The sequence below is a fragment of the Coregonus clupeaformis genome, unplaced genomic scaffold (genome assembly GCF_020615455.1).
Source record: "Coregonus clupeaformis isolate EN_2021a unplaced genomic scaffold, ASM2061545v1 scaf0073, whole genome shotgun sequence".
NCBI classification, from domain to species: Eukaryota; Metazoa; Chordata; class Actinopteri; order Salmoniformes; family Salmonidae; genus Coregonus; species Coregonus clupeaformis.
The window spans coordinates 405535-428102 of record NW_025533528.1 but is presented as its reverse complement, the minus strand read 5'-3'; the positions used below and the strand labels follow the sequence as shown (position 1 = coordinate 428102).

At 43.3% G+C, this 22568-nt stretch overlaps 1 pseudogene; it reads right to left on the bottom strand.

Moving 5' to 3' along the window:
* Positions 1-1876: 1876 nt before the first annotated feature.
* LOC121531192 lies at positions 1877-22312 on the bottom strand (annotated as a pseudogene).
* Positions 22313-22568: the final 256 nt, after the last annotated feature.

The window sequence follows — 22568 nt, the reverse complement described above, 5'->3', positions numbered from 1 at the left end:
GATTATTTTTTTTAAAACTTTTTTTAATGAAAAATAACTATTTTAAACAACATCAACTGTGAACTGATTTGGGCGTGTGTGTTAAAGAGACAGACAGGGAGGGACAAAAGAGAGAGAGAGGCTAGCATTACTTGTACTGAAACTGTTCTCTTCTCTGTTTCAATACATCAAAGCGTTCAATGACTTGTGAAAATGAAAGATCGAATGATATTGTTTAATCTTACCTTATGGCCTGCACACTGCTTGTGAAGCTATCGAGGCACGTTTGATAAAGACAGCATCGATGTCCTTCTTCTGTAGCTTCTGGTACAGAATGTCGGCGGTGGGGCATGATTTTGTGAAAAAGCCGCAGGAAAAAATTAAATCTTCATCATGTAGCATCCTCACGTAGCCATATGCCTCTCTCACGGTGGGCTGGTACCTGGAAAACTGCATTAGCTACATCGCAGCCTGCTAGCCAGATTTTTCGTTCATACCAATTTTTGGAAAATCCTCGGGTGTAGGACTTTCCCCCTTTAGTAGAAACCTGTTGAATTATTAAATTTGGTCTGGGAGGTCCTAATTGTTTCGTTGCCAATTTATCTTGGTTTGTTGCGGACAAAAGGAACTTCTTTCAAAGAGACAATCGAAGTTGCACTGCCATTTTGACAGTAGTAGTGAATTGATTGATGAGGCTACCGCTCTTTTTTGAGTTACGTTCATGGTTATGTTCCGTTAATGACGAAGCACGTAGTGCAAGCCCTCAGAAACCCATAGAGATTGTGGTATTGAAAGCTCTGATATTTGAAAAAAAATTGATTTTACATTAGAGGCTAGAGACTTCTGGGCAATTTTCAACCCTGGCTGAAATCGCCCTCAAGGCGGGGACATTTGAAGCACGACTTTAGCCTGATTGGACATTTAGTGGCAGATCAGACGTCTAGATTAGAACACTGATAACTACTGTTGCCGTGATATAATTGATTAGAAAAAAAATCCCTTTATTTTCCCGTTTGGCAGTGCGTCGCCCATATCGCCCTAATGAACACACCGCCCCTGCAACCAACATGCTGTAACTCTCAGCAATTCTGGTTCCCCTTTCTCTTCTTCTGAGCAACAGAACTGGGGCTTATATAGCTTCAGAAGGAGTTGGTAATTGGAGACAGCTGCGTCCTGACGAGGGCGCAGGGTCAGCTCTCCAATCATCAATGTTCATTGACCAATCAGCTGCTTGTTGGTGGGGAATTTCAGGAACCCATTTCCTGAAATACATACATGAAAATACACAACCTACAACACAGAAACTGGGGAACGTAACAGCAACCCAAATGGCCTTTTCTACAGAAATGTTTGGTGATCGACTAGGAATGCCTTGAAGATGGATCAGTCGATCACGATCAACCGGTTGGTACCACTGTTTTAAATGGTCTCCCCTGCCATTGAGTGAAAGGATCTGTGAGATGTCCAATAAATTAACACATTGGTACATGGAGAATCTGCACCTTTAGCCTCAACTTCTTAATAGAATGGTTCCATTGGACCAGCAAGGGAGAATGGGTGGGGCTAAGCTTGAGGTGAGGGTTAGGAGTGCAATTAAAGGATCCATTTTGCCATCGACCATTTAGTAACTATCCTGACTAATGCTGTGTTCATGTGCTATTGGAAACTCAGAAATTCTTCTTGGAAAAGCTTCTGAACTCACAACTGCAAGTTTCTGAAGTCCAACATTACTCATTAGCTTCCAAGTTGGAAGTTGGGGAAATATTGTGGTAATATGTTTGTACCTTGACTTTCCCAGTCAGATAGTTCAGAGTATCCTACTTCAGAAGAGGGCATGAACGCAGAATTAGACAAACACTACTCTACGGCCCTATATTTAGTATTTTCCTGACTGACTTCACCATCCAGTGGAGTTTGACGTGGATGGAGTAGGTGCCCAATCAGGGTAGGTATCCAGGTCAAACAGTGGAATCCCCCATGTTGTCACAGCCAATAACACTGCAAGGACACCGATTACATTCACACTAGTCCCCGCCTTCACCTGAAATGACGACAGTCAAGCAGCATTAGGCAAGCAAAAAGCAATGGTTAGCATTCAGTAGCCTGGGCGCCAGACCTAGTAGTACGTCAACAGGCTTTGACCTGTGTACTAATGAGGGTTTGTTTTGTGTACCGGGTTAACTAAACCATAACTAGCCCTTCTTCTGGATTCACTCAACCTGGGTCTTTGAAACTGTATGTGTAGTGCATATACAGTGCCTTCGGAAAGTATTCAGACCCCTTGACTTTTTCCACATTTTGTTACGTTACAGCCTTATTCTAAAATTAATTAAATTGTTTCCCCCCCCCCTCCTCAATCTACACACAATACCCCATAATGACAAAGCAAAAACTGGTTTTTAGAATTTGTTGCTAATTTATTACAAAAAATAAACATTTACATAAGTATTCAGACCCTTTACTCAGTACTTTGTTGAAGCACCTTTGCAGCGATTACAGCATTGAGTCTTCTTGGGTATGACGCTACAAGCTTAGCACACCTGTATACACACCAGTATTAAAATGTATGCACTCACTAACTGTAAATCGCTCTGGATAAGAGCGTCTGCTAAATGACTAAAATGTAAATGTATTTGGGGATTTTCTCCCGTTCTTCTCTGCAGATCCTCTCAAGCTCTGTCAGGTTGGATGGGGAGCGTTGCTGCACAGCTATTTTCAGGTCTCTCCAGAGCTGTTTGATCGGGTTCAGTTCTGGGCTCTGGCTGAGCCACTAAAGGACATTCAGAGACTTGTCCCGAAGCCACTCCTGCATTGCTTTGGTTGTGTGCTTAGGGTCATTGTCCTGTTGGAAGGTAAACCTTCGTCCCAGTCTGAGGTCCTGAGCGATCTGGAGCAGGTTTTCATCAAGGATCTCTCTGTACTTTGCTCCATTCATCTTTCCCTCGATCCTGACTAGTCTCCCAGTCCCTGCCCCTGAAAAACATCCCCACAGCATGATGCTGCCTCCACCATGCTTCACCGTAGGGATGGTGCCAGGTTTCCTTTAGAAGTGATGCTTGGAATTCAGGCCAAAGAGTTCGTTTCTCATGGTCTGAGAGTCTTTAGGTGCCTTTTGGCAAACTCCAAGCGGGCTGTCATGTGCCTTTTACTGAGGAGTGGCTTCCTTCTGGCCACTCTACCATAAAGGCCTGATTGGTGGAGTGCTGCAGAGATGGTTGTCCTTCTGGAAGGTTCTCCCATCTCCACAGAGGAACTCTGGAGCTCTGTCAGAGTGACCATTCGGTTCTTGGTCACCTCCCTGACCAACGTCCTTCTCCCCCGATTGTTCAGTTTGGCAGGGCGGCCAGCTCTAGGAAGAGTATTGATGGTTCCAAACCTCTTCCATTTAAGAATGATGGAGGCCAGTGTGTTCTTGGGGATCTTCAATGCTGCAGACATTTTTTGGTACCCTTCCCCAGATCTGTGCCTCGACACAATCCTGTCTCGGAGCTCTACGGACAATTCCTTCGACCTCATGGCTTGGTTTTTGCTCTGACATGCACTGTCGACTGTGAGACTGTGAGACCAGGAACTGCTGACACACTCCAGCCACATGAGGTCTAGCATTGTCTTGCATTAGGAGGAACCCAGGGCCAACCGCACCAGCATATGGTCTCACAAGGGGTCTGAGGATCTCATCTCGGTACCTAATGGCAGTCAGGCTACCTCTGGCGAGCACATGGAGGGCTGTGCAGCCCCCCCAAAGAAATGCCACCCCACACCATGACTGACCCACCGCCAAACCGGTCATGCTGGAGGATGTTGCAGGCAGCAGAACATTCTCCACAGCGTCTCCAGACTCTGTCACGTGCTCAGTGTGAACCTGCTTTCATCTGTGAAGAGCACAGGGCGCCAGTGGCGAATTTGCCAATCTTGGTGTTCTCTGGCAAATGCCAAACGTCCTGCACGGTGTTGGGCTGTAAGCACAACCCGCACCTGTGGATGTCGGGCCCTCATACCACCCTCATGGAGTCTGTTTCTGACCGTTTGAGCAGACACATGCACATTTGTGGCCTGCTGGAGGTCATTTTGCAGGGCTCTGGCAGTGCTCCTCCTTGCACAAAGGCGGAGGTAGCGGTCCTGCTGCTGCGTTGTTGCCCTCCTACGGCCTCCTCCACGTCTCCTGATGTACTGGCCTGTCTCCTGGTAGCGCCTCCATGCTCTGGACACTACGCTGACAGACACAGCAAACCTTCTTGCCACAGCTCGCATTGATGTGCCATCCTGGATGAGCTGCACTACCTGAGCCACTTGTGTGGGTTGTAGACTCCGTCTCATGCTACCACTAGAGTGAAAGCACCGCCAGCATTCAAAAGTGACTAAAACATCAGCCAGGAAGCATAGGAACTGAGAAGTGGTCTGTGGTCACCACCTGCAGAACCACTCCTTTATTGGGGGTGTCTTGCTAATTGCCTATAATTTCCACCTGTTGTCTATTCCATTTGCACAACAGCATGTGACATTTATTGTCAATCAGTGTTGCTTCCTAAGTGGACAGTTTGATTTCACAGAAGTGTGATTGACTTGGAGTTACATTGTGTTGTTTAAGTGTTCCCTTTATTTTTTTGAGCAGTGTATCCTAAGTCTTAACAGCAGGAGATCGGTTTACCAATGACACCATGATCGGAGTTTAAACCCAGCTATTATTCTTCCAAGCGCACCAAATACCAGTCTCTCCCATCGTCTAATTAACATCACTTTGCATGGCCTAAAACATTAACACAAAAGGCATAAAACTTCACACGCATTCTCTAATCTAATCACCACACCTCAACACTATGATAAGAGCACACCCCTGTGTTTCTCCTCTTTGAACTATTCGCTGTCCGACAAACAGAATAACACAGTTTCTCTGCAGTGGCGGCTCCTGAAAAAATTCTCAGGAGGGGCAATTTTTCTGATGATTTAGGTGACCTACACACATTTAAAAAAAGATATGTCCAGCAACAACATGAAGACAGGGGCAGCATATAAGTCAATCCAGAAGCATTTGTTGACTGATCTCAAAAGTGTTGGCTTACCAGGGTTGGTGGAGCCCTCAGTTTCATCTTTGCCTCGTCAAAGCTAACTCAAACACTCCGCAAAACTTCACACACTGGATTAGCCGGCTGAGGATGTGGCGGTTCTTGCTAATGTCGTAGTAAATATATTTGTTATAGTGAATATGGAATATGATATGTTGAGTAAAATGTTGTGCTAAGATCTATTTAGGTCAGGAGCTGGTTATAAGTTATGTTCCTATCCAATAACAATGGACAAAAGGGTCCTATCTTGTCAGCCTTGTCAGCAGGTGGCCAAGGACAACACCCACGCCATAGGCCTCTCAGTTCTTCCAACTCACGAGTTCTTGCTCTGAGGACACACACACACACACAAACACACACACACACACATCATCATCACTGTTAAACACACACACACACACACATCATCACTGTTAAACACACACACACACACACACACACACAAAAATCCCTCTCTTAGGCTGAACATTTGAAGACAGAGAACCCGACTCAGAGCCAATGCAACAGTGACAGTAGCCTGGAGGGGACCTCGCCCTAACTCATCAGGACCAATCAGAAGATCAGAACTACTAGATTGAACCTACTTCATTTATTGCATAAAATGTCTGCACACAATGTTTGGGGCTCTCTTCAGATAATAATAATAATAATAATAATATGCCATTTAGCAGACGCTTTTATCCAAAGCGACTTACAGTCATGCGTGCATACATTTTTGTGTATGGGTGGTCCGGGATCGAACCCACTACCTTGGCGTTACAAGCGCCGTGCTCTACCAGCTGAGCTACAGAAAGTGGATACTCATGGATGCGCATTGCAATTGTAAAATGTCAACACAATTGGAGACACCACGTCATTTTTGGAGACATGTTATTGACAGTAAACTATTGTAGATGCGACTGCTAACTAAATAAAACATTTTAGCTGGCTAGCTAATCATCTTAGCTAAATGTGGGGCAAACAATTCAGTTATTTACCGTTAATTTGAGGGATTGGGGTGAAAGAAATCGAGTTACATAAGTGATACTTTACGATATACTGTATTGACAATATCGCAATATTTTAGCGCTAGTTGGCTGTACCTGCACCAAAACACCAATTATTGTTCCTTCATAGCTTGTTCTCAATCTTTTCACATTGGGAGCCAATTTGTTTTCAGCACTTTTATTTCCATGACTGATCAAAACTCGTTCTCATGGCTTTCTGATCCCTCTGCAACAGACATATGGTGCGCAATAAAATCCACAGTGTCGAATCGCAATACGTATAGAATCATGAGACTCGCAATGCTGATGCATATATCTTATCGTGAGGTTCCTGGCAATTCCCAGCCCAAGTTCATTTGCCACAACAAATCTCTTCGCTAGCAAACGCAATGTGTCTCCAGCAATGTTTACTTTTTTGACGTTCTATGGCATCTCCACTTTCCAAGCATATATGACCACATGTAATATTTTGGTAAGTGATGCAAATAGTGAACTATGTAGGGCCAGGATGTAAAATATATGTAGCTGCAGCAATTTCTCTTATCTGATATGGTAAGTAATGGGGCTTGATTTATAGCTCCCTAAGAGTTTGACCAGACGGGTCCGTGAACGCGATTGCAGATATCTTTACCTCTGAATAAACTGCCTTATATTATACAATTATCCACCTTGTCCAAAAGTCTCTACTTTTTCTCCGTTCTCCAGTAAACTTGTTTTATCAACAATAGTAAGGTTCAATGACACAGAAAGCAGTTCAATGTCGGGGTACAGTCGCTCTCTTACCAGGATCGCGGTCCGCTCTGACCAGGGTGAAGGTGGCGGCTCCACCTCTCTGCCAGCAGCGTTTTCATTATTTAGTCCGTTCGTAGCGGGTATGTACCACGATCAACAAGATCAGTCCAAAACCGAAGATCAGTCCAAGCAGAATGTTTGCAGAATGTTTGTAAACTAAGTCTACAAATTAAAAACATAAAATAACGCCACACTGCAGGTTGCAAATATAGACGCTGATAGCCGCCATTGTCTTAGTTACGTTCAGCGTTACGTCACGTATGACGACGCGCGTGAGTGCATGCACACAGACACCCATAGAGAATGTATTGAAAGCTTTGAAATGTGAAAAAAATAGATTTTACATGACAGGCTATGAGAGACTTCTGGGCGATTTTCAACCTGACTGAAATCGCCCAAAAAACGGGCGGGGCCATTTGAAGCACGACTTTAGCCTGATTTGACATTTAGTGGCTGGCAGATCAGACGTGAACACTGATAACTGCTGTTGCCGTGATATAATTTTTTATACATTTATTAAAAAAAAATATATATTTTTATTTTATTTTATTTTTTATAATTGATTAGAAAAAAAATCCCTTCCTTTTCCCGTTTGGCAGTGCGTCGCCCATATCGCCCTATTGAACAAGCCGTCCCTGTTTCTCTGTCTCAATCCATAGCACTTACAGTGCAATGAAACATAACAATTCATAGCTCTTTATGAAATCTTGAAACGATCGAAACATGACAATTTAAGTCACACAGTAAGTCATTTCGTTGAATCAAGTTTCATCAGTGTTCTCCTCTCCTGTTTTTAGTGACCCTAGGACTTCTGTGGGAATGTCTCCTCATTGAGATTGCCACATAAGGTGTTTGAGACCCCTGTGATAGCCCACAGATGGTCTGTCATTCAAACAATGCCGTAAATGGTGATTGGCTCATCACGCTGAGCCTCGGTGCCAGCAAGTCGTTAGACCTATCTTCATCACTGGCCTTCATCGTTCACATTTGTTCAATCTCTATTCTTCCACTACAGAAGTCTGTTTGGTGTATACACAACACTGGTGGGAAAATGAGCATATTTTCTTTATGCAAATTCTATAATATTTGCATGAAAATATGTTGCCAATTGAATGGAAACCTAGCTAGATTCTTTGGATACAGTTTTCCACAACAAGGTGTAATGTTATTTAGGGTACCGTACCATATTTGATACCATGTTTATCTGCAGAAGGCTTGTGTGTGCTGGCATGATGAAGAACATGAGCCCCAGCAAGTAGGGCCATGGTGGCGTCAGTGACGTAGCCAGCATATCTACATGAAAAGAATGAGGTTGTGCCCTTTAGTCCCAGATCACACAGCCTTTTAAAACATGAGGTGCGTTGCTAGGTAGTGGTGCTGCTATGCAAAAGTTAAGAGTAGTAGAAAAGGGATTGAACTCACTGAGGGAGGAAGAGGGAGGCCCAGTCTTGGATAAAGCCAGGGTCCCTGTAGACCCATAGCGCCGCCATCAGGATGAACATCACCCCAGTCACAACCTCTTGGGGACTGAAACAAGGGGAGAAGAAGACGGGCCGTTAGGATGTCATGCAATACACAGTTAAACAGAAGTATGCATTCATACTTTCTAATCAATACAGACATTCACCAAAAAAAAGGAGTGACGCTAGAAGGATCACCTCATAGTCCTCCTCTATGACTGGCATTTGTCGCCTCTCTCCCGGACCGCTCTCCACTAGGACGAAACAGTGCCCTGAAGCTGCATGGGTTTATTGAACACATTACATTGTTGACGGAAAACATACCTGCACTCATACAGACCTTACTCCAGTCCTCTACGGCCCAATCCTAATGGTCTATTGTAAACCTCAGCCTGGCTCTTCTTTGCTTCTCATTGATGAAGGGCTTTTTTCTAGCTTTGCACGACTTCAGCCCTGCCCCTAGGAGCCTGTTTCGAACCGTCCTCGCCGTGCACTTCACCCCAGCTGCCGTTTGCCATTCTTTTTGTAGGTCACTTGATGTCATTCTACGGTTGTTGAGTGACATTCAAATGAGTTGGCGGTCATCCCGGTCAGTAGAGAGTCGTTTTTTGCCCTCTGCCGGTCTGTAGCTTTTTTGTCCCCAATGTCTGCTGCTTGACCTTGTTCTTATGAACCGCCGTCTTTGGAATTTTAAGGATGGAAGCAACCTGACGCTCACTGTATCCCTCTGCCAGTAAAGCCAGAATTGAACCCTTCTTTTCCTCACTCAAAACTTTCCTTTTCAACTCTTTTGGCATGGTCAACAGTTATTTTTTTATTAATATTACTTTTGAGGTACTATTAGCACTGTTTTTGCCGTTCAGCTGGTCCTATTGCAAGAGGATAGTGATGACCACAGCAGTGGATTTTATACTTTTCCTCGTTTAAATAAGATTTGGTTCATGTGATCACCTAATCAGTACCTAATTCAGTAGAATGAGGTGTGCCTGTGTTGGAATTCAACAGACACTGGAATGGAATGGCTGTCATACATGTAGAGATGTTGATTTAAGAAAAATTTGCAGTGGTCTCTTAATTTACATACATACATACATACATACATACATACATACATACAGTGCATTCGGAATGTATTCAGACCACTTCCCTTTTTCAACATTTATTTACGTTACAGCCTTATTCTAAAATGGATGAATTAAAATAATTTCCTCATCAATCTACACACAATACCCCATAATGACAAAGTGAAAACAGGTTTTTAGAAATGTTTGCAAATTTATTAAAACAAAATAACAGAGACCTTATTTACATAAGTATTCAGACCCTTTGCTATGAGACTCGAAATTGAGCTCAGGTGCATCCTGTTTCCATTGATAATCCTAGAGATGTTTTCTACAACTTGATTGGAGTCCAACTGTGGTAAATTCAATTGATTGGACAAGATTTGGAAAGGCACACACCTGTCTATATAAGGTACCACAGTTGACAGTGCATGTCAGAGCAAAAACCAAGTAATGAGGTCAAAGGAATTGTCCGTAGAGCTCTGAGCCAGGATTGTGTCGAGGCACAGATCTGGGGAATGGTAAACAAAACATTTCTGCAGTATTGAAGGTCCCCAAGACCACCAAGCACACAGTGGCCTCCATCATTCTTAAATGGAAGAACCACCAACTAACTCTTCCTAGAGCTGGCCGCCTGGCCAAACTGGGCAATCGGGGGAGAAGGGCCTTGGTCAGGGAGGTGACCAAGAACCCGATGGCCACTCTGACAGAGCTTCAGAGTTCCTCTGTGTAGATGGGAGAACCTTCCAGAAGGACAACCATCTCTGCAGCACCACCAATCAGGCCTTTGCGGCCAGACGGAAGCCACTCCTCAGTAAAAGGCACATGACAGCCCGCTTGGAGTTTGCCAACAGTCACCTAAAGGACTCTCAGACCATGAGAAACAAGATTCTCTTGTCTGATATAACCAATATTGAACTCTTTGGCCTGAATGACATGCGTCACGTCTGGAGGAAACCTGGCACTATCCCTACGGTGAAGCATGGTGGTCGCAGCATCATGCTGTGGGGATGTTTTTCAGCAGCAGTGGCTGTGAGACTTGTCAGGATTGAGGGAAAGATGAACGGAACAAAGTACAGAGAGATCCTTGATGAAAACCGGCTCCAGAGTGCTCAGGACCTCAGACTGGGGCGAAGGTTCACCTTCCAACAGGACAACGACTCCCTAAGTACACAACCAAGACCACGCAGGAGTGGCTTCTGGATAAGTCTCTGCATGTCCTTGAGTGGGCCAGCCAGAGCCTGGACTTGAACCCAATCGAACATCTCTGGAGAGACCTGAAAATAGTTGTGCAGCGACGCTCCCCATCCAACCTGACAGAGCTTGAGAGGATCTGCAGCGAAGAATGGGAGAAACTCCCCAAATACAAGTGTGCCAAGCTTGTAGCGTCATACCCAAGAAGACTGTAATCGCTGCCAAAGGTGCTTCAACAAGTACTGAGTGAAGGGTCTGAAAATTTCAGTTTTAATTTTTTAATACATTTCTAAACATTTCTAAAAAACAGCTTTTCCTTTGTCATTATGTGGTAATTTGTGTAGATTGATGAGGAAAAAATACAATTTAATCAATTTTAGAATAAGGCTGTAACGTAACAAAATGTGGAAAAAGTCAAGGGGTCTGAATACTTTACAAATGCACTGTATATATATTTTTTGCTTAACAGGTGGGGCTCAAAACAGGTGGGGCTATGCCCCACCAGCCCTGAATGATGGGTCGCCACTGGCAAATATACTTCAAATGAGTAGGCAACACTTACCAATAAGCCATCCATCTTCAACAACTCCCTCCCCCAAAAGGGAAATAAAAGTACTCTCTGAGTTTTTTTCACCCCGCCTACCATAGTCCTCCTTGCTATCTAGTGGGAGCGACACTGCTAGACTATGTCCTTTGCTCCGGCCTGCTGAACACCTGCCCTCACCGTCATTAACAGAACTGCGGGATAACCGTGCCTGATAGGCGTGGGCGAAGGACACTGTCTACCGGTTGTCCCCGCCTCCCGCTAGCACAGTAGACGGGAGGGTGACACTGTGTGCTAGCTAACTAACTAGCTTGCTAGTTAGCGACACTGTGTGATAACTTGCTAGTTAGCTAGCTAGCACACAGTATCGCCTCCAGCCTGCTGTGTACCAGACTCCTACTTAGGACTAGCTGGCTAAGCTAGCACACAGTGTCTTTCGTTCCCGCCTGCCGAACAATTGCCCTCGCCGTCGTTAACAGAACTGCGGGAAAACAGTGTCCGACAGGCGGGGGCAAAGGACACTGTCTACAGTGTACGACTAGCTGGCTACCGTTGTCACCTCTTCTGTAGGGTTTATCAGCGGCTGGCATCTAACGTATTGTGTATGAAGGCCACCTACTGTACTGGAGCGCCCCCTCCTCCCGCCTGTCCTAACTTAAACATTTACCAGTAGAAGTATAAAGAGGGGTTCCTTCAGATGCAGCAATTCCCACATGCAGTAACGCCCCGAATTGCGGGCCGCAATTGTACCCTTCTCCATGTAGGGTATAGGCCAACATTGCTGTTCTGTAGAATAAACTGAGTAGTGCGTTCCACCTGGCCACCACATTCAGAAGTGTATTTTACGCTTCACATAACCTATCACCTGCACATTAAGTGAGTGGAAGCGTTTTCTGTTCACATAGTTTATCTTGTTTTGGGATGGTGCTTTTATGGCGATGTGGGTACCGTCTATTGCTCTGTTCGTTCGTATTTGGGAACCCATTGATGGCAAACCCCTCTTGACTTCAACCTGTTGTGTGATGGTGTATGGAAATTGTATGCAACTGTTAATTTTGCTGATGATTGCATCCAACACATCGGCTCATCAAGGGCTGTGAGATGTCGATTGGTAAGCTCCTGCTGAAAAGTGCCTGTGGCCAAAAACCAGAGGGTGGAGAGCACTTGGATGTGCACCGGAATGGCATGTGTTTGCCTTTCTAAAGTAGTTGTTAAGTCCTCGCAAAAATCCAGTAAGATTGTTTTTGGGAAACTATATCTGATGAGTCAATCTGTAATTTCTGCAGAAAAGTCCCACCTCTCTCTAAAAACGCGGTCTTTGCGAAATGCAGCTTGTGTCAAATCTTCCAACAGAGCAAGATCAGCCATCTCTCATTAAGTTTTCTTTCCCCATTATCTCCATCTTTTATAGTATTTCAACAATGGTTTCACTTTCACACGTGCCAGTCTAATTTAACAAATTACTGTACTTTATATCCATTATTATTGTAATAAATACATTGGTGAAATTATATGATATAGCCTGTCAAAATATGTTGCATGAATTCACAATGGAAATACAATGAAATCGAAATGAAATTACTATTCTCACAATTTCCCACATTTTCTACTAGGTTTCGCTTTACAAGCAGTTCCCTTATTCCACCACTTGGCACTGTGCGTAAATTTATGCACACTCTCAAGCAAACGATCATATTGATCAATCTCACACTTTGCGTGGAAATGATCCCACACATTGTTTAGGCACAGATTTATGCCTACGCATGATTGAGAAATGAGGCCCCAGGTCTTCCAGGTCGGTTAAATCATAAACATGAAGTGCTTGCGGCACTCCAGGACCATGGTTGCCTACCCCTGGCATACAGTATAAGGATATGTATTGTAAGTCTGAGAAGCACTAGGTATAGCTGATAAAGAACTCACTGATAAATGTACTCTGAAAAGATGAGGTCCCAGGCAGGGTGGAAATCTCTCCTACAGTATAGAGGAAGAGTATGCAATGCTTAGGCACAGCCCCTTGCACATCATGTGTTCTTTTTTACTCTGGGAGGAGAGGTCATCGCTGCAACTCCCCAACGGGCTCGGGAGAGGCAAAGGTCAAGTCATGCGTCCTCCGAAACATGACCCACCAAACCGCACTCCTTAACACCCGCCTGCTTAACCCAGAAGCCAGCTGCACCAATGTGTTGGAGGAAACACCGTTCAATTGACGACCGAAGTCAGCCTGCGGGCACCCAGCCCGCCACAAGGAGTTGCTAGAGCGCAATGAGCCAATTAAAGCCCGCCGACCAAACCCTCCCCTAACCTGGACGACGCTGGGCCAATTGTGCGCCGCCCTATGGGACACCCAATCACTGCCGGTTGTGACACAGCCTGGGGTCGAACCCGGGTCTGTAGTGACGCCTCAAGCACTGCGATGCAGTGCCTTAGACCGCTGATAAATTAGCTATCTGCTACTTACATTGGTCTGAGAGGAAGCTTCCTCTGGAATAGTGTAGTCTGCTTCATCTGGTTCCTTATTTGTTCTATCAGAGATAAGAATTATTAACGTGAAATTAAAGCAGGTATGTGGACAATTGATACAATGCTAAAGAAAATGTTTAAGTTATCAGACAGTTGTTGAGTGTAAGCAAATCCAAAGCTAGGATTGCAGTATCTTTTTATATTTGCAGACGCTCTTATCCAGAGTGACTTACAGGAGCAATTAGGGTTAAGTGCCTTGCTCAAGGACACGTCGACAGATTTTTCACCTAGTCGGCTCGGGGATTAGAACCTGCGACCATTCGGTTAATGGCACAACGCTCTTAACCACTAAGCTACCTGCCGTTCTTCTTCACTGATTGCTTTCAAGGTAAGAAAATTATGAATTAATTTGGGTGATCCTTTTAAGAATGTTAAATGAATGCAGAGGAACTCCAAAATACCCTATTTACTATTCATTCTTCTGACACGATCCCTCAGTCTCTGTACGAATAATGTGGAGTTTAGAATGTTCCAAGTATTAAGTTCCTACCAATGACCAAGTTCTGTGAGTAAACATTTGACACCAAATTAACATGGATCATTATTGTGCTAAAACTCGCTGGTGCTGCTCACCTTCTCTCACTGCCTTCAAGATCTGCTGAATGACCACCTCCACGATGGGCATCACCATGGCAACGGCCGATGTGTTCTGGACCCACATGGAGAGGAAGGCACAGCTGCTCATGAAGCCCAACATTAGCCTGCAAAGAGAAATCCACAGGGGCACTGACCAATGAAGAGTGGTTTGCCAAATTAAATTTAGAGATTCAGAGGATTTTATGACTTGAAAAGCCTGCTCTCCTCTGCTGTGTTCGTGTTAATATCTTAAAAAAGACATGGTCCTCCAAGATGGTGACACATCTGCAACTGAGGCCCGGAAAAGAGGGTGAGAGGCAAGCAGAGAGAAACCACCATCCAGGATTGATCCCCCACCAGAGTGACCATCCTCAGTGCTATCCTCTGGTGGAGACCCCACTTCTCTATGGACGTTGCCAGACAGATGACCCTGATCAACAGCAAGTGAAAGTCTTTGAAGTACACCCCAGCCTCCTGGACATGAGGCAAGGAGGGAGAACAGGAAGAAAAGAGAGAGGTGGAAGATCTTAGACTTGTCGATCAATATGCCAATGAAGTTGTTAGATTTGACATTTCATGATAAGCAGCAGATCTTGACACATATCAACTTAACATTTCACAAAAAAATTGACTAAGACCAAATATAATATTTTCTTTATTGTCTAGTATAGGAAGGAGAGAACATTGTGCATTCTGTATTCTTTTGTGGTCCTCTGTAGCTCAATTGGTAGAGCATGGCGCTTGTAATGCCAGGGTAGTGGCATTACAATGTATGCACACATGACTGTAAATCGCTTTGGATAAAAGCGTCTGCTAAATGGCATATTATTATTATTTTGCCATTAAAACTATACAGTGCCAGGCACTGAGATTGTTAATAATGAATAGATAATAAATATGGCTGAGCAGGTTATTACAGACTGAGGTGTTAGGACAGGGGTGGGCAAACTTTTTGTCTCAAAGACCACATTGGGATTAAACGCGAGGGCCGCAAAGATTTTTTTTTTTTTACGTATTTGTTTGTCAAAATAAATGTCCATGTCCGAAAAAGGCCAGTTATTTGAAAATATATAGGTCGATTATAATTTCTATCTAGTTACAAAAAAAAGTTGTTTTACTCAAACCTCGTGGGCCAGATTGAATGGGCTTGCGTAGTTTGCCCGACCCTATGTTAGGAGCTGACTGTGAGACAATAATAATGAAATAAATTATCCTGTATTGATCAATTTATGGATTAATTAATCAAACCAGAAGAGATTTATCAGACATGAAAGCAAGAGATAGAGCACAGACAGATAATGTGACATCCACTTCCAGGAAAATCTTTGTATCTCCATTTTTACTTATTATTTTGTTGTTGTTGTTAAATAGTCCCACACACACACAATAAAACTGTGAGAACATTGTGTGGCGTTCACCTGAGAGGGCTTCATGACACCAAAGAGAAGGAAGAGCAAGGCCGGGAGCAGAGCTATGGCAGACAGCGGCAGGGCTTCTGTCAGCCAGGACACTGCGATGACACAAAGTGTGAACGCACATTCTGACACCTAGAAGAGGGCTAGAGAAGAGAAAACAGGGCTTTTCTCAATCAGCTATTCATTAGACACGTTGTAAAAATGTTAGTTGTTTCAACTTGAAAAGATAAGTTGGGCTGCTAAATGTCTTTCTTGGGAAGAGTTGCTTATTTATTAAGTCAACTCAGTAACAGTTATCTACAAAGTTTAGTATATAAGTTGATGCAACATCACATTTTAAGTTGAGGTAACTAAGAATTTTAAGGTGAAACAATAAAGATTTATTTTACATTGCATCAAATTATTGATTTATTCTATTGCGAGAAGAAAGGTGGTAGGCTACACCTCTGTACAGTATCAAAAACAGCCCATCAGCACATATAACTACCAGTTAGTGATTATTTCCTATGATTATCAATCCTGTGGTGATCTCATCATAAGTCTACTATAAAATCATCAGCATTGCACGGAACTATATACTCTAGGCTATATGAATCAAGAAATGCTCTGAAATGTCATATGAAAAGTAGGAGGGATTGGCTGTGGGAATGGCAGTTCATGTCAAAGCTGTTCCTGGGATTTTTTTTGTTTCTAAATTCACATTAATTTGACCCAGTCAATACCATTCAGTGCCCCTGAGACAAATGTCCTGGATTGTGTGTAGTTGATTGCTATACAATCCCGCAAATAAAAATGACCTCAAAGGTCTAAAATGAGTGATATGGTATTTCTCTGCGCAATTGTTTCTGGCGAGACATGACTTCAATACTACATCTGTTTTTACTCACATCATTGTAAAACAGGGTTGTCAACCTTTTCCTGCCCAGGGACCCCCTCCCAGGCAAACCAGAGACCCAGGGACCCCCATCATACATTTGCAACAAAAAAAAAGTTTCACATGTCTTATCAGGTGAATGATAATGGCAAGGAGAAGTAATCAACAGGGTAGAGGCGATTTTAGTATGTACATCTTGGTGGGGTAAACTAAAAACTTGCCAGCAAAGCCACTAACACAACACAACACTAAACAATACATTAACTGCACTCTAACAATGACAAACAGTGCCCACAAACTGTTAGGGCCTACATAAAGCATGGGCCGTTCTTACAGTATTCTCCATGTACACCAAGTCAGAACCATAGGATAAATAAAGGGGGCATATAACCAGACAATGAAAGCTCTTTCAATATTTGATGATGACATTTCTCTAAAACAGGCTATAGGTTACATGTGCACCACCAAGTCAGAACAGTAGGTTAAGTTTTAAAACATTTGACCAAATTATTAGGGTGAGGCACATGGGCTACTAACAGCTTACTACAAAACATACACTTAGTATTACTTTCTTAGCTACAGTATACATATCTCCCTGGCATATTACATCATTTATGCAGCAGCATGCAATACATTTTTGGACTTACCTTGTTGTGCTCACTTGAACAGGTGGGTGGCGCGGCGATCCTTCTTATGGGCAAATTTTGTCATCAATCTTTGTCATCAAAGTCTAGCATTCTCTGGATTTATGGTGCTTTCAAGACAACTGGGAACTCTGAAAAAAACAAGGTTGAATCATGATGTCGGTGATCTTCAGGTCGGAGCTCTAGAAAGAGGCCCGAGTTCCCGACTTGGAATTCCGAGTTGAATGACCGTTCAAAACATATTTTCCCAGTCGGAGCTCTTTTTTTTCAGAATTCCCAGTTGTCTTGAACTCACTGAAGTCTGAGATTTCACAGTTCCGAGTTTCCAGTTGTTTTGAATGCGGCAAAAGTCATGCTGGATTGACAGTATGGCCAATGTATTCAACCTTTTTTGGCCCATGGTGTTGCATGTGAATGTTTATCCTTTTAAGCTTGGAAAAGAGACCGTTAAACCCAGACTTGGACCACACACGCTCTCCACTGAATAGCAGGCCAGTGATTGCTTTGCAATGCTTGCAGTTAGCCACTGATTCCTTCCAAACCACTCATTGTTGAATTTGCGATTTCCAACTTGTTGTGTAATGTTTATGTCCAATGGCCGATGAGCACTGATACGTTTTATCTATAATTTATCTTCATATGACAAGGATTGAAAAGGATTTGCCAGTAGATTGTCGACTTGAATCATGATGATGACTGCTTGTCTAGCTTGCTAGCTAAGATTTTGAAAGTATGATGTTGGCATGATCAGTCCAATCAAATATACGGTAGATATAACATGATTTGTTGTCATTTTAACTGTGGCTAATGACCTTGAGCATTCTTGGATGGGCACTTCTAATGTAAATCAATGGCAGCCCCCAAGGGGCTTGAATTTTCGTGCTCTCCCCATATATTTTGTGATGACGTAGTGTCCCCATTACTGACAGAACACGGAGCCAATCATGGCGCAACTAGAGAACATTACCAACCCCTACGCTCTGTATTTTCCGCTGGCTGCCCCACCACCACCACAGAAAGCAATGAGCTAGGCTGAAACACCTATATTTTGGAGATGCCTTACTCAAGAAAGCAAAAAAGAGACCATGTTTGTATGCAGCTTTATTAACTCAATTTGATTTTTTATTGTTTGCAAACTGATATGTGATATGTATTAAAGGCGAAAATAACATGCAAAACAGCCCCCCCCCAAAAAAAATAATATTAAAAATGAATGAATGAATGACGGGTTGCCACTGCAACAGGGCCATGAACTTTCAGAGGGGCAGGTGCTCAAAATGAAAAAATACTAAATTCATTACACACTAGCATAGGCCTATGTATTTCAGCCACAAAACACTCCTCACAAGTTGTAAGCAAGCTAGTTACAGTGCCTCGTAAAGACGATTGACATCGGGAAAAGAGGGTAGGCTATCAGCTGATCATTGATATTGATTGATGTAAATCTGCAAGTTAGCTAGCTCGATTTTATTAAATTTTTTACTGAGTTGTGATTTATCTTAAATGCTCTTAAATAATAACTTCATAATATAGCCTAATATTTACAATAGTATAACTCATGGTATATGGATGGCTGGCTTGTGTAGATATCTTAGTGGCTTGCGAAAGTATTCACCCCCCTTGGCATTTTTCCTATTTTGTTGCCTTACAACCTGGAATTAAAACAGATTTTGAGGGGTTTGTATCATTTGATTTACACAACATGCCTACCACTTTGAAGATGCAGAATATTTTATTTTTTATTGTGAAACAAATAGGACATAAGACAAAAAAACTGAACTTGAGCGTGCATAACTATTCACCCCCCCCACCCCCTCAAAGTCGATACTTTGTAGAGCCACCTTTTGCAGCAATTACAGCTGCAAGTCTCTTGGGCTTGGCACATCTAGCCACTGGGATTTTTGTCCATTCTTCAAGGCAAAACTGCTCCAGCTCCTTCAAGTTGGATGGGCTCCGCTGGTGTACAGCAATCTTTAAGTCATACCACAGATTCTCAATTAGATTGAGGTCTGGGCTTTGACTAGGCCATTCCAAGACATTTAAATATTTCCCCTTAAACAACTCGAGTGTTGCTAAAGCACTATGCTTAGGGTCATTGTCCTGCTGGAAGGTGAACCTCCGTCCCAGTCTCAAATCTCTGGAAGACTGAAACAGGTTTCCCTCAAGAATTTCCCTGTATTTAGCGCCATCCATCATTCCTTCAATTCTGACCAGTTTCCCAGTCCCTGCCGATGGAAAAACATTTTTTTTGTTGGGGGAAGTCATTTAGCAGATGCTCTTATCCTGTCACGACTTCCGCCGAGGCTGCCTCCCCTCCTTGTTCGGGCAGGTTTCGGCGTTTGTCGTCACCGGCTTACTAGCTACTGCCGCTCCCATTCTCATCACTCCACTTGTCTTGTCAATCACACACACCTGGTGCTCATCCCCCATCTGTGTATAAGTGTTCCCTCTGCCCCCTTGACTTTGGGAGTCATTGTTCTATGTGGGAGGAGAGTAGCTCGGTTGAGATACTCTCTCATTTATTTTGCCAGGGTTGATTTTCCCCTGTTTCATTACATTTATTGTATTTTCTGAGACTGTGTTTGGTCAGGGAGGATTGTTTCCCCTGTACCTGTTTCGATTGCCATTGTAGGCGCATTGTATGTCTGGAAGGAATACATCTGCATCCAGTTATTTTACTCCTGCGCCTGACTCCGTCCATCATTTCCTTGATTGCCAAAAAGCTGAATTTTAGTCTAATCTGACCAGAGTACCTTCTTCCATATGTTTGGGGAGTCTCCCACATGCCTTTTGGCGAACACCAAACGTGTTTGCTTATTTCTTTCTTTAAGCAATGGCTTTTTTTCTGGCCCAGCTCTGTGGAGTGTACGGCTTAAAGTGGTCTTATGGACAAATACTCCAATCTCCGCTGTGGAGCTTTGCAGATCCTTCAGGGTTATCTTTGGTCTCTTTGTTGCCTCTGATTAATGCCCTCCTTGCCTGGTCCTTGAGTTTTGGTGGGTGGCCCTCTCTTGGCAGGTTTGTTGTGGTGCCATATTCCTTCAATGTTTTTTATATTGGATTTAAGGGTGCTCCGTGGGATGTTCAAACTTTTTGATATTTTTTTTATAACCCAACCCTGGTCTGTACTTCTCCACAACTTTGTCCCTGACCTGTTTGGAGAGCTCCTTGGTCTTCATGGTGCCGCTTGCTTGGTGGTGCCCCTTGCTTAGTGGTGTTGCAGACTCTGGGGCCTTTCAGAACAGGTGTGTATATATACTGAGATCATGTGACAGATCATGTGACACTTAGATTGCACACGGGTGGACTTTATTTAACTAATTATGTGACTTCTGAAGGTAATTGGTTGCACCAGATCTTATTTAGGGGCTTCATAGCAAAGGGGTTGAATACATATGCACGCACCACTTTTCCGTTATTTATTTTTTCGAATTTTTTTAAATACGTAATTTTTTTCATTTTACTTCACCAATTTGGACTATTTTGTGTATGTGCATTACATGAAATCCAAATAAAAATCAATTTAAATTACAGGTTGTAATGCAACAAAATATGAAAAATGCCAAGGGGGATGAATACTTTTGCAAGGCACTGTAAAATGGTTAGGGTTAGGGGAAGGGTTAGCTAAAAGGGTTAGGGTTAGCGGAAGGGTTAGCAAACAAAAGTGATCTTTGGGTTGCTAGACATTCACGTTGTACGCCCACCCATCTACCCCAACCAACCACCCTCCTTTAGTTTTTGCCTTAAGTAACCATCTCTCTTATGTAACCTTACCAAACATAACATATCATACTAAATGGAGTATCACGGATTTACTTACAGAACAATACGAAATGCTCTGAGACCAAGTTGGTGTCCAGAACATTTTGAATGGGGTGGCCAAGGTGGGGCACAGACCCAGTTTAAGGGCCATAAAATTGCCTTACGTAACCATACCAAACGTAACGGCCATCGCCGGTGCACTCTTGCCAAAAGCCTATATGTTGTTTTACTTTATGAAACAATGTTCGCTCAATAGGCCTATTTGGTAGCAGACTGATTAGTCTTCTCTTTTCAACAAGAACCATTTGCTTTCTAACCTGTTTTCCCGCGATTGTAGGCTATTTGAAATATGGTGTATTTGAAATTAGGCCTGTTTGTTTGTTCCCGACTGTAGGCTATGCGTTGTAATTGTACTACACACAATCCTCAGCTAGGCATTTTTTAAAATAAGCTATTGCTCCTCTGTGCAGCACCTCCAGCACCCTTACAGCGGCTATAATTCTATAAGGAAATATACTGAACAAAAATATAAAAGCAACATGCAACAATTTCAACGATTTTATTGACTTATGAGGAAATCAGTAAATTGAAATAAATAAATTAGGCCGTAATCTATGGATTTCACATGACTGGGAATACAGATATCCATCTGTTGGTCAAAGACACCTTGCAAAAAATAGGCCTCACAATGCGCCTCAGGATCTCGTCACAGTATTTCTGTGCATTCAAATTGCCATAGATAAAATGCAATTGTGTTCATTGTCCGTATCTTATGCCTGCCCATACCAGGCCAACAAGACCAAATATTGATAATGATGTACAGTAAATCAAGTGTTAATGAAATGTTATGCTGATATTTGAACTAGGTAGCTTGCCACACACACTTGAACGGTGACAGCATTTAAAGCCATGCATGTTTAGATACCGGGCGCTCGCAATCTCTGAACAGGGCAGACTGGGAAAAAGGCACAACCAGGCACATGTTAGTTCTGTACAGGGTAGACAAACAGACGGGGTAGTGGGTAGCAAACTTGACGACATCACGACGACTTGGGGGCATTGGGGGCACTGGGCTCAGAACAACAAAAACGGTATACAAAAATAATAATTATACCTCCACCCAAAAGGGCACTTGGCGAGTGGGAGGGCAAAGGGGCAGGTGCTCCGGCACAGGTAGGCCCCTATCTGTGCACGTGCCTGGTAATCAACATTTTAAAATGAGTTGGTAAATAGTACATTTTTTGACCACCCCCAAGTGTGTCCTGTCCTGAGTATCCCCCTTCTGTGTACAGTAAATGGAGTGTGTTTTGCTATATGTGTATGTGTGTGAGAGAGAAGGGTATGCTCTCCCTCACCATTCCTTAGATAACCAGTGGAAGAGGTAGGAGCAGCAGAGGGGTATGGATGACTCCTGTCAGAAACCTCTTACCCTTAGTCATCCCTGGCAAGTGTTGAATTGACTAAAGGCATTTCTTCGGGCACTCACGTCTCTCTTATGGTGTCTACTTGGTCAGCCATAAATCTCTATTGTTTTAGGGTCTGTTACTGAGCATGCCCAGAGTGGGGCCTTTAGAGAATGCTCAGAATGGGGCCTTGAGAGAAGATGTGAGACCTGTGTGCAGTATGAGTTATCTGTGAAAACTGTGATGACGTTAAAGGTCCAAAGCAGCCATTTTGATCTCAATATCAAATCAT